Below are 11,025 nucleotides of genomic sequence, written 5' to 3' on the forward strand. Positions count from 1 at the left end.
TCAAAGTCCAACAGGGGCCTGTAATCTCCTGAATATTACGCTCCCATGAACACTGAGAAGCCCTACCCAATTCCACCACTTGCCAGTTATTATAGACAAGACAACTCATCAGATGTGAGCTATACCACCTGATACATCACGAGGCTTGCCTGGTGCCTCATGGGTGAGCACATGTCTAGTCTTGCACAGTTCCTTCTTTACTCCTTGGCCCAAGATCACGCAAATTGGATCCCGACACGATCCACGATGGCAGGATTACCGTGCGTGATGAGTAATAAGGATGATACAACGATTAAAGGTGGGTGGAGGTGGCAGACACGCCACAACTACCCCTGGGCATCCAGCCCGCTTGGTCGCCGCCTCTAGACTGCCTTTGGTGGGCCAGGGAAAAGGCCCGTCTCCCCCACCTTGTCTTGACCAATCAGAATTAATCAGAACAGAACATCATCCAGCACAGCCTATCATGCCGCTACGAATCTCCGCCTTTCGCGCCTAAACATCACCACGAGGCTGAGGTGCCTAGACGAACCACAGACGACCCTACCCTGAGGTGTCCAGTGACGTCACTAGGCGGGGAGGCCTAGGAGTGTGACGTCATACCTCACAGGGTGGGGAAGACCACGTTCACCCCTCTGTCCCCCCCCACCTCTAAAACCGTTGGCTAGTGAAGTACCCACCTGCACCTCACACTCTACCAAGTCCCCCCCCCCCCACCTCTAAAACCGTTGGCTAGTGAAGTACCCACCTGCACCTCACACTCTACCAAGTCCCATTTCCCAGAAAACTGACTAAATTCTGCAACTCTCTCTACAGAGTGTCACAGACTCCTGGCTAGTCTTAAACGATGGTCCTTAGCATAAGCTTTTATCCAACACCACATAAGTGCTGGTACTGTGAAAACTTCTTGTCTAGAGTGCACCCTACACTCTAGCCTAATCTAGAAAACTAGAAAAACTAGCTGAGGGAATTTCCATTCCCTCACAACTAGAGAGGAATGTAAAGCGAGGAGAGTGAGCCTATCTGCTCCCCAAGAAGTATGGGACAATACCCGAAGGAGTGTAAGGGCCTTAGAGCACTCAACATGGAGGTAAGAGATATGGGGAGACCAAGACAAACGAGTGTCAAAGAATAACCCCTAAAGCTTCGCGGAATCTTTGTACTCAAGGGGATGACCATAAAGTGCCACACACACACACTGGGTGGGTGGTGGCTGAGTGGACAGTGCTCTAGACTCATGGACCTAGGGACCGGGGTGCGATCCCCCGGCACCACCGGAAAAACAAATGGGCAGAGTAGCCTTCACCCTGATGCCCCTGTTACCTAGCAGTAAATAATTACCTGGGAGTTAGACAGCTGCTATGGGCTGCTTCCTGTGTGTGTGTTTGTGTGTGTGTAATCACCTATTTGTACTCATCTATTTATGCTTGCGGGGGTTAAGCTCTGGCTCTTGGGTCCCATCTCTCAACAGTCAATCAAAATGTGTACAGGTTCCTGAGCCTATTGGGCTCTGTCATATCAACACTTGAAACTGTGTATGGAGTCAGCCTCCACAATATCACTGCCTAGTGTATTCCATTTGTCATTAACTCTGACACTAAAAAAATTCTTTCTAATATCTTTGTGGCTCATTTTGGCACTCAATTTCCACCTGTGTGTGTGTGTGTGTGTGTGTGTGTGTGTGTGTGTGTACTCACCTATTTGTACTCACCTATTTGTGCTTGCAGGATCGAGCATTGACTCTTGGATCCCGCCTTTCTAGCTATCGGTTGTTTACAGCAATGACTCCTGTCCCATTTCCCTATCATACCTAGTTTTAAAAGTATGAATAGTATTTGCTTCCACAACATGTTCCCCAAGTGCATTCCATTTTCCACTACTCTCACGCTAAAAGAAAACTTACTAACATCTCTGTGACTCATCTGAGTTTCCAGTTTCCACCCATGTCCCCTCGTTCTGTTATTATTACGTGTGAACATTTCATCTATTTCCACTTTGTCAATTCCCCTGAGTATTTTATATGTCCCTATCATATCTCCTCTCTCCCTTCTTTTCTCTAGTGTTGTAAGGTTCAGTTCCTTCAGCCGCTCTTCATATCCCATCCCTCGTAACTCTGGGACAAGCCTCGTCGCAAACCTCTGAACCTTCTCCAGTTTCTTTATGTGTTTCTTCAGGTGGGGGCTCCATGATGGCGCGGCATACTCTAAGACGGGTCTCACGTAGGCAGTGTAAAGCGCCCTAAAAGCCTCCTCATTTAGGTTTCTGAATGAAGTTCTAATTTTCGCCAGTGTAGAGTACGCTGCTGTCGTTATCCTATTTATATGTGCCTCAGGAGTTAGATTAGGTGTCACATCCACTCCCAGGTCTCTTTCTCGAATCGTTACAGGTAGGCTGTTCCCCTTCATTGTGTACTGTCCCTTTGGTCTCCTGTCACCTGATCCCATTTCCATAACTTTGCATTTACTGGTGTTAAACTCCAGTAGCCATTTCCCTGACCATCTCTGCAGCCTGTTTAAGCCCTCTTGGAGGATCCTACAATCCTCGTCTGTCACAACTCTTCTCATTAATTTTGCGTCATCCGCAAACATTGACATGTATGATTCCACTCCTGTAAACATATCATTTACGTAAATTAGAAAGAGGATTGGTCCCAGCACCGATCCTTGAGGTACTCCACTTGTTACTGTTCGCCAGTCCGACTTCTCGCCCCTTACCATTACCCTCTGGCTCCTTCCTGTTAGGTAGTTCTTCACCCATACTAGGGCCTTTCCGCTTATTCCTGACTGCCTCTCAAGTTTGTATAGCAGTCTCATGTGCGGTACCGTATCAAAGGCCTTTTGGCAGTCAAGAAATATGCAGTCTGCCCAGCCTTCTCTGTCCTGTCTTATCCTTGTTACTTTATCATAGAATTCTAAAAGGTTTGTTAGGCATGATTTCCCTGTCCAGAACCCATGTTGGTGCTTGTTTACAAACCCAATGCTCTCCAGGTGCTCAACAAGCCTAATTATTCTTTCAAGTATTTTGCAGGGGATGCTTGTCAGTGATACGGGTCTGTAGTTAAGTGCCTCCTCCCTATCACCTTTTTTGAAAATCGGTACGACATTTGCCTCCTTCCAGCAACTGGGCAATTCTCCCGACATAAGTGACTCATTAAAGATCATTGCCAGAGGCACGCTGAGAGCCTGCGCTGCCTCTTTAAGTATCCACAGTGATACTTTGTCTGGTCCAACAGCTTTATTTGCATCCAGTGTTGTCAACTGTTTCATTACATCCTCTGCTGTCACCTCTATATCTGATAGTCTTTCATCTTGGGTAATCTCTTCTAACAATGGGAGCTGCTCAGGCTCGGTTGTGAACACTCCATGGAATTTTGCATTCAGTACCTCGCAGATTTCCTTGTCGCTTTCTGTATATGCCCCTTCTGTTTTCCTCAGTCTTGTCACTTGGTCATTTACCGACATCTTCCTTCTTATATGGCTATGTAGTAATTTTGGTTGCTTTTTCGCTTTGACTGCAATATCATTCTCATAATTTCCTTCCGACACTCGTCTTATGTTAATGTAATCATTCCTAGCTCTGTTACATCTAATCCTGTTGTCCTCTGTCCTTTGTCTTCTGTACTTCCTTTACTCCCTCCTGCTTCTCACCTTTGCTTCCTGACACTGTCTATTAAACCATGGGTTATTATATTCCCTCCTGCTTTTTTCCTTTATTGTTGGAATAAATCTCTCTTCAGCCTCCTTGCATTTCAATATGACTTGGTTCATCATACCTTGCACTGTTTTTCCTCTAAGTTCTTAGTTCTGTGTGTGTGTGTGTGTGTGTGTGTGTGTGTGTGTGTGTGTGTGTGTGTGTGTGTGTGTGTGTGTGTGTGTGTGTGTGTGTGTGTGTGTGTGTGCCTTTATCTACAAATCATTCTCTCGCCTTGGTTATCCTTTGCATTTCATCAACTGTGCCCACTCTCAAGCTAAACGAAATTTCTTTCATCCTAAACCTGCTTCCAACACTAGTAGCACTGTACTATGTCTTCCCTTCATATCTGAACTCAAAACTTTTACCAATACCTTTCGTCCTCTTGACATTAAACTCGCCTTTCGACAAACTAACACACTTCGTAGCAATCTAGTTCACACTGCTCCTCCTGCTTCTAATGCTGCTGGTGTCTACGCTATTTCCTGTTCATCTTGTCCTCTCCAATACTTTGGCGAAACTGGCCGTACACTGAATGACAGACTTAAAGAACACAAGAGAAGTGTTATGTCTGCAGACACTAACAATGCTCTCTTCTGCCATGTGAGGAATTCTAATCATCCCATTGATTGGTCTTCCTCCAAAATAATCTTTCCTGCCTCTACTCTACACAGACGCCGTCTTGTAGAATCGGCTCTTATTAACAATGTACCCAACATGAACTTGAGTCCTGGCTTTGTTGCTGTGGACTCTTCCCTTTCACAGTATATACTCAAATGCTCTAATCTTTCTAACAAACGTGACTTAACATAAGCTTTCCCCCTTCCATTTATTTCTTTCTTTCTCTTTCCCTTTCTTTCTCTCTTCTCCCTTTTTCTGTTCATTGTCTTCTCCTACGCTCCCTTGCTATCCTCTTCTTTTTCCTATTACTATCTCCTTCGGTGGTTATAATAGGAGCTGCCTCGTGTGGGCCAATAGGCCTGCTGCAGTTCTCATTACTACTATCCCCTACACCTGACTTTCCTCCTCAGCTCTCTCTTGCCTATTTAATGCCTGTCCCTACCTCCCCATCACAATCGACTTGAGAATGGTCCAGGACGGACCGAAACGTCGTCGTCCCTTCAATTTCTAGTGTGTGGTCTGGTCAACATACTTCAGCCACGTTATTGTGACTCATCGCCTGCATGTGTGTGTGTGTGTGTGTGTGTGTGTGTGTGTGTGTGTGTGTGTGTGTGTGTGTGGTGTGTGTGTGTGTGTGTGTGTGTGTGTGTGTGTGTGTGTAGAAAAAAAATATAAATTAATTATTAGTTGGTAGTAATAGTTGATTGATTGATTGACAGTTGAGAGGCGGGCTGAAAGAGCAGAGCTCAACCCCCCGCAAGCACAACTAGGTGAATACTCCCTCATACACACTCACTCCCAATCACCCTCTAACACACACACTTTCCTCCCCCTAGCGCTTTCCATGCCCTCACACTCCCCCCAAAACCCCCCTTCCCCTATGACCCCCCCCCCCCCTCCTTCACTAGGTCTGAAGTGACTATCACCATCCCTCTCCCACCTCTCAGTTTCCCACGCCTCCCCCTTCAAACACACACACACACACATGTCAGAGAACCCACAAGGATGAGAGGAAATGACGAACCAGCGAGACTCGACCTGGTCTTCACCCTGAACGACTCTGACATAAGAGAAATCGGTTTTGAGGCCCCAGTAGGAATGAGCGACCACAATGTATTGATGTTTGAGTACCTGATTGGAGAAGGGTTATTGAACTCGAGGAGGGATACCGAAACCAAAAGGTTAGCATACCAAAAGGGAAACTATAAGGAGATAAGAAAATTCCTAACAGATATAGCATGGGAAACAGAGCTCAGGGAAAAGACGGCCCAAGATATGATGGACTACATCATGCAAAAATGCAAGGACGCAGCAAACAAGTTTGTCACAACCCAAAAGGAAAACAGTGAAATGAAGATGAGAAACCCATGGTTTAATCAGAGATGTAGGCTAGCTAAGCAGCAAAGTAAAAGGGCATGGGGAAACTATAGGAATAACAGAACACTGGAGAGCAGAGAAAGATACCAGAATGCCAGGAATGAATATGTCAGGATGAGAAGAGAGGCAGAAAGACAATACGAAAATGACATCGCAAGCAAGGCAAAGACTCAGCCTAAATTGCTGCATAGCCACATCAGGAGAAAAACAACAGTAAAGGAACATGTTATGAAATTAAGGATATGGGCAGAAGGATTTACTACAAACGACAAGGAAGTGTGTGAGGAATTGAATAAGAAATTCCAAGAGGTCTTCACCTTAGAGCCAGGAGAAATCCCAGAGATAAGAGAGGGAATAGGTTACCAGGAACCACTGGAAGAGTTTGAGATTACCAGTGGGGAAGTAAGGAAGTGTGTACTAGAGTTGGATGTGACAAAAGCTATAGGCCCAGATGGAATCTCCCCTTGGATACTAAAGGAAGGAGCAGAAGAACTGTGCCTCCCACTCTCCATAGTGTATAACAAATCACTGGCAACAGGGGAACTGCCAGAAATTTGGAAAGCAGCTAACGTAGTCCTGATATACAAGAAAGGGGATAGACAAGAGGCACTGAATTACAGGCCAGTGTCAATAACCTGCATACCATGCAAGCTGATGGAGAAGATTGTGCGAAGAAAGCTAGTGGAGCACTTGGAGCGAAATAACATTGTAACACAGCTTCAACATGGATTCAGGGATGGCAGGTCCTGCCTCACAGGGTTACTTGAGTTCTACGACCAGGCAACAAAAATAAGGCAAGAAAGAGAAGAGTGGGCAGACTGCATATTTTTGGATTGTCAGAAAGCCTTTGATACAGTGCCACACAAGAGGCTAGTGAAAAAGCTGGAGATGCAGGCTGGAGTGAAAGGGAAGGTACTCCGTTGGATGGAGGAGTACCTAAGCAACAGGAGACAACGAGTCAGTGTGAGGGGTGAGGTCTCAGATTGGCGAGATGTTACGAGTGGAGTCCCGCAGGGGTCAGTCCTTGGACCTATACTGTTTCTGATATATGTAAATGATCTCCCAGAGGGTATAGAATCGTTTCTCTCAATGTTTGCCGATGATGCAAAAATTATGAGGAGGATTGAAACTGAGGACGATAGTAGGAGGCTACAAGTTGACCTAGACAGACTGAGTGAATGGTCCAACAAATGGCTGTTGAAGTTCAACCCGAGTAAATGCAAAGTAATGAAACTAGGCAGTGGAAATAGGAGGCCAGACACAGGATACAGAATAGGAGGTGAAGTACTTAATGAAACGAACAGAGAGAAAGTTCTAGGAGTTGACATCACACCAAACCTGTCTCCTGAAGCTCACATAAAAAAAATAACGTCTGCGGCATATGCTAGGCTGGCTAACATCAGAACAGCGTTCAGGAACCTGTGTAAGGAATCATTCAGAATATTGTACACCACATATGTACGACCAATCCTGGAGTATGCGGCCCCAGCATGGAGCCCGTACCTTGTCAAGCACAAGACGAAGCTGGAAAAAGTCCAAAGGTATGCCACAAGACTAGTCCCAGAACTAAAAGGCATGAGTTACGAGGAAAGGCTGTGGGAAATGCACCTTACGACACTGGAAGACAGAAGAGTAAGGGGAGACATGATCACAACCTACAAAATCCTCAGAGGAATCGACCGGGTAAACAAGGATAAACTATTCAACACTGGTGGAACGCGAACAAGGGGACACAGGTGGAAACTGAGTACCCACATGAGCCACAGAGACGTTAGAAGGAACTTTTTCAGTGTCAGAGTAGTTAACGGATGGAATGCATTAGGCAGTGATGTGGTGGAGGCTGACTCCATACACAGTTTTAAATGTAGATATGATAGAGCCCAGTAGGCTCAGGAATCTGTACACCAGTTGATTGACAGTTGAGAGGCGGGACCAAAGAGCCAAAGCTCAACCCCCTGCAAGCAGAAATAGGTGAGTACAAATAGGTGAATACACACGCACATGTGTGTATTCACAAATAGGTGAATACACACATCAAGCAAACACCCCCATTCCCCTACTGGCACCCCTCTCCCTCACTCCTCCCATCCCATAAACTCTTCCTTTTCCTTCTTTTCTTTTCTCTCTCTCTCTCTCTCTCTCTCTCTCTCTCTCTCTCTCTCTCTCTCTCTCTCTCTCTCTCTCTCTCTCTCTCTCTCTCTCTCTCTCTCTCTCTCTCTCTCTCTCTCTCTCTCTCTCTCTCTCTCTCTCTCTCTCTCTCTCTCTCTCTCTCTCTCTCTCTCTCTCTCTCTCTCTCTCTCTCTCTCTCTCTCTCTCTCTCTCTCTCTCTCTCTCTCTCTCTCTCTCTCTCTCTCTCTCTCTCTCTCTCTCTCTCTCTCTCTCTCTCTCTCTCTCTCTCTCTCTCTCTCTCTCTCTCTCTCTCTCTCTCTCTCTCTCTCTCTCTCTCTCTCTCTCTCTCTCTCTCTCTCTCTCTCTCTCTCTCTCTCTCTCTCTCTCTCTCTCTCTCTCTCTCTCTCTCTCTCTCTCTCTCTCTCTCTCTCTCTCTCTCTCTCTCTCTCTCTCTCTCTCTCTCTCTCTCTCTCTCTCTCTCTCTCTCTCTCTCTCTCTCTCTCTCTCTCTCTCTCTCTCTCTCTCTCTCTCTCTCTCTCTCTCTCTCTCTCTCTCTCTCTCTCTCTCTCTCTCTCCCTCCCTCTCTCTCTCTCTCCCTCCCTCTCTCTCTCTCTCCCTCCCTCTCTCTCTCTCTCCCTCTCTCTCTCTCTCTCCCTCTCTCTCTCTCTCTCTCTCTCTCTCTCTCTCTCTCTCTCTCTCTCTCTCTCTCTCTCTCTCTCTCTCTCTCTCTCTCTCTCTCTCTCTCTCTCTCTCTCTCTCTCTCTCTCTCTCTCTCTCTCTCTCTCTCTCTCTCTCTCTCTCTCTCTCTCTCTCTCTCTCTCTCTCTCTCTCTCTCTCTCTCTCTCTCTCTCTCTCTCTCTCTCTCTGTAACACCCATGACTTCCCCCCTAGAGTTCACACCCAGGGAAGCCTTCTCCAAGAGGTCAGCCCAGTGATCTCTGAATTATCTTGTATGTTGATTAAAAATTCCTGGGTTAGTCTTAGTCAGCTAGTTTCAAGTATGTAATATTTCATGATACTCTTGCCAACCATTGCAATGGGATTAGACCCCAGATTCTTATGTGTAAACATCCATGGATCTCCCCCTTTTAGCCAGGTCAAAGGTCAGTCACACACGTAATTAATAATTCCTCTTTTGAACAGTGTATGGTGAATGTCAAACAAGCTTAATGAAAATTCTTTGGTGTTTGTGCACGTGTGGCTGACCTCTTACATTCTTGGTGTAGGTAGCAACAGGAAATCTCCCCCTCTCCCCCCCTTTTTGGGTGTATACATTGGTCCTGTAGAGACTTAGAGAGAGAGAGAGTGCCGAACACCAGGGTCCAGAGTGTGTCTGTGAGAACATCGCACAGCCAGGGAGGGACAGAGTGAATCCACGGGAGGGAGAGACAGAGGTCTTAAGGTAGAGTGTGATCTCTGAGGGTTTGTTCCATGTCTAAATTTCTTAACTATTGGCCAGTGTTAGAGTAGGATTTATAGTGGTGATTATGTGGATTTGGACTTGTGGATTTGTTCATTTGATGCATCACGCTATTGTGATTTCTGTGTGTAATGTAAGTACATAGTAGTTACGCATACCAACGAATCAGTATCAACTAAATTGTTTTATATTTCTTATTTATTTATTTATTTATTTATTTACAAAAAAGTACAACGCATTTGTGGGATTACTTGATATTGGAATTTTTTAATTCTTGCAACGCTACTAACACGTATAGCATTACGGGGAGCGTGCATAATAACAACAACAACAACAACAATAATAATAACAATAATAATAATAATTGTTTTTACAAGAAGGAACAATGAGTTTGTGAGATTACATAAAATTGTTAACACAAATAGCATTTTGGGCAGGTCCTTAATGTCCTTAATAAACAGATTTAGTTTGACTCTGGGGAAATTAAAGAGATATTTATTTATGGTGGAGCCGGTCGGCCGAGCGGACAGCATGCTGGACTTGTGATCCTGTGGTCCTGGGTTCGATCCCAGGCGCCGGCGAGAAACAATGGGCAGAATTTCTTTCACCCTATGCCCCTGTTACCTAGCAGTAAAATAGGTACCTGGGTGTTAGTCAGCTGTCACGGGCTGCTTCCTGGGGGTGGAGGCCTGGTCGAGGACCGGGCCGCGGGGACACTAAAAAGCCCCGAAATCATCTCAAGATAACTTCAAGATGGTATGGTACTCATAAGTTCTATTACACCTATTAAGGAAAAGTTTCAGATCAAGGTTAGCATTTAGGACCAAGGTTTTGTACATGTAAATAGCACCTGAGAATGTGTCGAGTGTATGTTTAGCATGTTAAAGGACTTAAACAGAGGGGCTGTTAAAAATGTTGACTGAACCACACACTAGAAAGTGAAGAGACGACGACGTTTCGGTCCGTACTGGACCGTTATCAACTCAATTGTGATTCGTCTTGTTCTCTCCAATCCTTGGGGAAACTGGCCGTCCACTTAATGACAGATTTAAGGAACACAAAAGAAGTGTTATGTCTTCAGACACAAACAATACTCTCTTCTGTCATGTTAAGGAATCTAATCATCCTATTGATTGGTCTTTCTCCCAAATAATCTTTCCTGCCTCTATTCTACACAGACGCCGTCTTGTCGAATCGGCTCTGATACAAAACATACCCAACATGAACCTGATTCCTGGCTTTGTTGCTGTTGACTCTTCCTTTTCACAGTACATACTCAAATGCTCTAAACTTTCTAACCAACGTGACCTAGCATAAGCCTCCTCCTTCCTTTTATCTTTGTTGTTTTTCTTTCCCTTGTTTTCTCTTGCGATCCCTTTCTTATTCCTATTATTACACCTTACCTTCAATTCCTGTTGCCTTGCTTTTTCTTCCTCTAAGATTTCCTTTCCCTCACCTCTCTCTTGCCTATTTATTGCCATTGCTTCCTTTCTCTCATTCCACCATTTGGTCCGGGAGACATCTCCCGTCACGCAGGGTGCAGTCGCGCCACTACAGATCTCCAGTATCATCTCTTGATACTGGTGATGGCTCAAAAAGGCAACCACTTACGGGCTATTCATGCCCGTGCCACCTTTTGGATGGCTTAATATTTATTTATTTATTTATTTATTTATTTATATACAAGAAGGTACATTGGGTTTGTGAGAATACATAGCATAGTACAGTAATTGCACTCTTGTAAAGCCACTAATATGCGCAGCGTTTCGGGCAGGCCCTTAATCTAACAGATAATTTTAAGTAAGTAAATT

This window comes from Procambarus clarkii, chromosome 33 (genome assembly GCF_040958095.1).
Source record: "Procambarus clarkii isolate CNS0578487 chromosome 33, FALCON_Pclarkii_2.0, whole genome shotgun sequence".
Classification (NCBI taxonomy): domain Eukaryota; kingdom Metazoa; phylum Arthropoda; class Malacostraca; order Decapoda; family Cambaridae; genus Procambarus; species Procambarus clarkii.